At 30.4% G+C, this 5,752-nt stretch overlaps 2 non-coding genes and 1 pseudogene across 2 annotated transcripts in view; all 3 read left to right on the top strand.

Moving 5' to 3' along the window:
* Positions 1 to 1,644: 1,644 nt before the first annotated feature.
* On the top strand, positions 1,645 to 3,635 carry LOC129252287 (small subunit ribosomal RNA). The gene has a single exon (XR_008583357.1). It is a non-coding gene; the product is annotated as a small subunit ribosomal RNA (ribosomal RNA).
* A 592-nt stretch (positions 3,636 to 4,227) lies between these two features.
* On the top strand, positions 4,228 to 4,408 carry LOC129252285 (5.8S ribosomal RNA; annotated as a pseudogene).
* Positions 4,409 to 4,850: 442 nt separating this feature from the next.
* The window catches only part of LOC129252283 (large subunit ribosomal RNA), a 3,987-nt gene continuing 3,085 nt past the window's right edge, over positions 4,851 to 5,752 (top strand). The window contains exon 1 of the ribosomal RNA XR_008583355.1: positions 4,851 to 5,752. This exon is cut by the window's right edge and continues 3,085 nt beyond it. This is a non-coding gene — a ribosomal RNA (large subunit ribosomal RNA).

Raw genomic sequence — 5,752 nt, 5'->3', positions numbered from 1 at the left:
CATATATGAAGAATCTATATTCTAATACTAACATGTTATGGAATATAACCTTGGCATATTGGCACTAAAATATATAATAAAGACATTTCAAATCAAACTGAAATGTATTGAAATGAATTTTTCCCATACATTTTTGACAATGTGAGGTGTGCATGGCAAAAAACACTCACGGTGAAGGCATGTGATATAATATGAAAATATCAAAAGTTAACTAACCAATGATATTGAAACATATAAATCGAATCATAACTATATGAAACTCGAATTTGAGCCATATTAAACTGGTAATATTGTGATTTTATGCCTGGTTTTCCATACGTTAGTTTAAATAGAAAAAAATTCTCGAATATATATACATATATGAAGAATCTATATTCTATACTAACATTTTATGGAATATAACCTTGGCATATTGCCATTAAAATATATAATAAAGACATTTCAAATCAAACTGAAATGTATTGAAATGAATTTTTCCCATACATTTTTGACAATGTGAGGTGTGCATGGCAAAAAACACTCACGGTGAAGGCATGTGATATAATATGAAAATATCAAAAGTTAACTAACCAATGATATTGAAGCATATAAATCGAATCATAACTATATGAAACTCGAATTTGAGCCATATTAAACTGGTAATATTGTGATTTTATGCCTGGTTTTCCATACGTTAGTTTAAATAGAGAGTTATGGAATATAACCTTGGCATATTGGCACTAAAATATATAATAAAGACATTTCAAATCAAACTGAAATGTATTGAAATGAATTTTTCCCATACATTTTTGACAATGTGAGGTGTGCATGGCAAAAAACACTCACGGTGAAGGCATGTGATATAATATGAAAATATCAAAAGTTAACTAACCAATGATATTGAAGCATATAAATCGAATCATAACTATATGAAACTCGAATTTGAGCCATATTAAACTGGTAATATTATGATTTTATTCCTGGTTTTCCATACGTTAGTTTAAATAGAAAAAATTTTCGAATATATATACATATATGAAGAATCTATATTCTATACTAACATGTTATGGCATATTGGTGTTATTGTATTTTATTCCTGGTTTTCTATAGTTAGTTTAAATAGAAATAAATTTTTGAATTCAAAATTGTATATTCTATACTAGCATTACATAGAAATTATCCTCAACTGTTTGTTTCTTGTATAAATACAGGAAATTAAACAGATGATGAAGAGAAAAAAATAAGAAAAACAAAAATTTATAAGAAAAATTAAATTTTAAACAAAGGAAAAGAGGAGAAAATTTTTTCAATCATATATATTTATGATTAAAAAATAGAATTATGAAATTATTAATTTCAATTCAAAGAGAAAAATTATGTAATATATGAAATTATTACATTAAAAATGCATTTGAAAAAAAAGTAAAATGTTATTAAGAATGATAAATTATTTGAAAATTGGCAAATATTAAGAAGAAATATCGTTCTTATATTTTTATATAAAATATATAATATAGAGAACGAAAATTCTTTTTCATAAAAAACGGTTTTTGAATTTTGATAAGAAAAGCTAAAGGGGGGTCGCCCCTTTACTTTTTATATACACCGTAATTTATGAAATTTTCAAATATGAAAAACAAAGAAAAATATATAAATACAAATATTATTCTGGTTGATCCTGCCAGTAGTTATATGCTTGTCTCAAAGATTAAGCCATGCATGTCTAAGTACAAACAAATTAAAAGTGAAACCGCAAAAGGCTCATTATATCAGTTATGGTTCCATAGATCGTTAACAGTTACTTGGATAACTGTGGTAATTCTAGAGCTAATACATGCAATATAAACACGGACCTTATGGAACGTGTGCTTTTATTAGACTAAAACCAAGCGATCATTTGATCGTTAAATTGGTTGAACTCTAGATAACTTGCAGATCGTATGGTCCCGTACCGACGACAGATCTTTCAAATGTCTGCCCTATCAACTTTTGATGGTAGTATCTAGGACTACCATGGTTGCAACGGGTAACGGGGAATCAGGGTTCGATTCCGGAGAGGGAGCCTGAGAAACGGCTACCACATCTAAGGAAGGCAGCAGGCGCGTAAATTACCCACTCCCAGTTCGGGGAGGTAGTGACGAAAAATAACAATACAGGACTCATATCCGAGGCCCTGTAATTGGAATGAGTACACTTTAAATCCTTTAACAAGGACCTATTGGAGGGCAAGTCTGGTGCCAGCAGCCGCGGTAATTCCAGCTCCAATAGCGTATATTAAAGTTGTTGCGGTTAAAACGTTCGTAGTTGAATTTGTGCTTCATACGGGTAGTACAACTATATATTGTGGTATGTACATTACCTTATGTATGTAAGCGTATTACCGGTGGAGTTCTTATATATAATTAATACAATGTATTTTTTATATATTCCTCCTATTTAAACCTACTTCAGTGCTCTTCATCGAGTGTTGTTGTGGGCCGGTACAATTACTTTGAACAAATTAGAGTGCTTAAAGCAGGCTCCAAATGCCTGAATATTTTGTGCATGGAATAATGAAATAAGACCTCTGTTCTACTTTCATTGGTTTTTAGATCAAGAGGTAATGATTAATAGAAGCAGTTTGGGGGCATTAGTATTACGACGCGAGAGGTGAAATTCTTGGACCGTCGTAAGACTAACTTAAGCGAAAGCATTTGCCAAAGATGTTTTCATTAATCAAGAACGAAAGTTAGAGGTTCGAAGGCGATCAGATACCGCCCTAGTTCTAACCATAAACGATGCCAGCTAGCAATTGGGTGTAGCTACTACTATGGCTCTCTCAGTCGCTTCCCGGGAAACCAAAGCTTTTGGGCTCCGGGGGAAGTATGGTTGCAAAGCTGAAACTTAAAGGAATTGACGGAAGGGCACCACCAGGAGTGGAGCCTGCGGCTTAATTTGACTCAACACGGGAAAACTTACCAGGTCCGAACATAAGCGTGTAAGACAGATTGATAGCTCTTTCTCGAATCTATGGGTGGTGGTGCATGGCCGTTCTTAGTTCGTGGAGTGATTTGTCTGGTTAATTCCGATAACGAACGAGACTCAAATATATTAAATAGATGCTTTCAGGATTATGATGTTGAAACTTATATAGCCTTCTTTCATGCGTACATCTTGAATGTACAAGTGTTTGAATGTGTTTATATAAGTGGAGTCGTACCTGTTGGTTTGTCCCATTATAAGGACACTAGCTTCTTAAATGGACAAATTGCGTCTAGCAGTAACGAGATTGAGCAATAACAGGTCTGTGATGCCCTTAGATGTCCTGGGCTGCACGCGCGCTACAATGAAAGTATCAACGTGTATTTCCTAGACCGAGAGGTCCGGGTAAACCGCTGAACCACTTTCATGCTTGGGATTGTGAACTGAAACTGTTCACATGAACTTGGAATTCCCAGTAAGTGCGAGTTATTAACTCGCATTGATTAAGTCCCTGCCCTTTGTACACACCGCCCGTCGCTACTACCGATTGAATTATTTAGTGAGGTCTCCGGACGTGATCACTGTGACGCCTCGTGTGTCACGGTTGTTTCGCAAAAGTTGACCGAACTTGATTATTTAGAGGAAGTAAAAGTCGTAACAAGGTTTCCGTAGGTGAACCTGCGGAAGGATCATTATTGTGTTCCATATCCGTAAGAAAAACAAACAAACAAACAAACAAACAGACAAGCAAACAAACGAACAAAAAGAAAAAAAAAAAAAAAAAAAAAAAGAAAAAAAAAAAAAAATTTATATAATTATTTTGAATCCATAATTCTTTTTATTCTTTTTCATTCAATTTGTGATCCATCAATTATATCATATTAAATATAATATATGATGGTACATTTTGTAATGTTTTTTCTTATTTTTTTCTTTTAAAAACCTTTAAACATGAAAATAAAAAGTTGTACTTATTATTCATTTGATTGAATGATAAGTTAATTTGTTCACAATAACAAAAGTGGTATATATTTATTATATTATTATATATACATAAAATGATTAAAAAAATACAAAATAATTGAATCATAATAAATACCACCACTGTATTATTGTTGAACTAAGACATTCGCAACTTAATAAAAATGTTTAGAGTTAAATATATTTGATATATATTATTGAAAGAAAATCAATTTATATATTATTAATATTATTTAATTTTACTCTTTCAATTAATATATGCAAAAAAAAATTGACATTTGTTATAAATAAAAATAAATAAAAAAATACTCTAAGCGGTGGATCACTTGGCTCATGGGTCGATGAAGAACGCAGCAAACTGTGCGTCATCGTGTGAACTGCAGGACACATGAACATCGACATTTTGAACGCATATCGCAGTCCATGCTGTTATGTACATTAAATTCAATTTTAAAGTACTGCTTGGACTACATATGGTTGAGGGTTGTAAGACTATGCTAAATAAGTTGCTTATTCTTTTATAAAAATAATTGAATTTAAGCAAATGTGTATATTATTGGATTTTAAATAATTCATAATATTAATAGCAAAAAAAATAAAGATATATAATGAATTTTATTTATTATATATTCTTTAAAAAAAAAATCCTCTCAAATAAAATGAAATGATGAAAATATTGAATCTAAGTATTCTTTACAAAAAATTTTCATATTATTTATATATATATATAAAATAATAATTTATATATGTAATTAAAAGGAGGAATGTCTAGCATAAAAATTAAATTTTTTATTCTAGGATTGCCTCATTTTACATTATTATTATTTTTATATATTTACAATATATAAAAGGAGAAAAGAAAAATAGAGATGAAAAGATGATATAATTTTTTTATTAAATTGTGAGAAGATAAAAAAAGAATATTAAAACAACCTCAACTCATATGGGATTACCCCCTGAATTTAAGCATATTAATGAGGGGAGGAAAAGAAACTAACAAGGATTTTCTTAGTAGCGGCGAGCGAAAAGAAAATAGTTCAGCACTAAGTCACTTTGTCTATATGTCAAATGTGAGATGCAGTGTATGGAATATCTTAATATCTAGTATGAGAAATTAACGATTTAAGTCCTTCTTAAATGAGGCCATTTACCCATAGAGGGTGCCAGGCCCGTATAACGTTAATGATTACTAGAAAGATATTTCCAAAGAGTCGTGTTGCTTGATAGTGCAGCACTAAGTGGGTGGTAAACTCCATCTAAAACTAAATATAACCATGAGACCGATAGTAAACAAGTACCGTGAGGGAAAGTTGAAAAGAACTCTGAATAGAGAGTTAAATAGTACGTGAAACTGCTTAGAGGTTAAGCCCGATGAACCTGAATATCCATTATGAAAAATTCATCATTAAATAATTAAAAAAATAATGTGCATTTTTTTCATATAAGGACATTGTAATCTATTAACATAATAAAGTATTTATCAAAAGATCATTGGTGATATTAAGTTTATTTAAATTAATTTGCTTTTTAAGCATATTAACATAAAATAAATACTAATGATTTGATAAAGTGTTGATAGATTTTATTATATATAATGCTAAAATTCATTTTTTGAATTTTACAAAAAATTTAATATCTATGATATTAATATTTATTTGTATGCATTTATATGATTAACAATGCGAAAGATTCAGGATACCTTCGGGACCCGTCTTGAAACACGGACCAAGGAGTCTAACATATGTGCAAGTCATTGAGTTATATTAAACTTAATGGCATAATTAACTTAACTTAAATATAATGGGATTAATTTTTAGTCTATTTTTTAATA

Source organism: Anastrepha obliqua, unplaced genomic scaffold, assembly GCF_027943255.1.
Source record: "Anastrepha obliqua isolate idAnaObli1 unplaced genomic scaffold, idAnaObli1_1.0 ptg000170l, whole genome shotgun sequence".
NCBI lineage: Eukaryota > Metazoa > Arthropoda > Insecta > Diptera > Tephritidae > Anastrepha > Anastrepha obliqua.
Note: the sequence above shows the minus strand (reverse complement) of the source record. Positions and strands in the feature narration are given on the sequence as shown.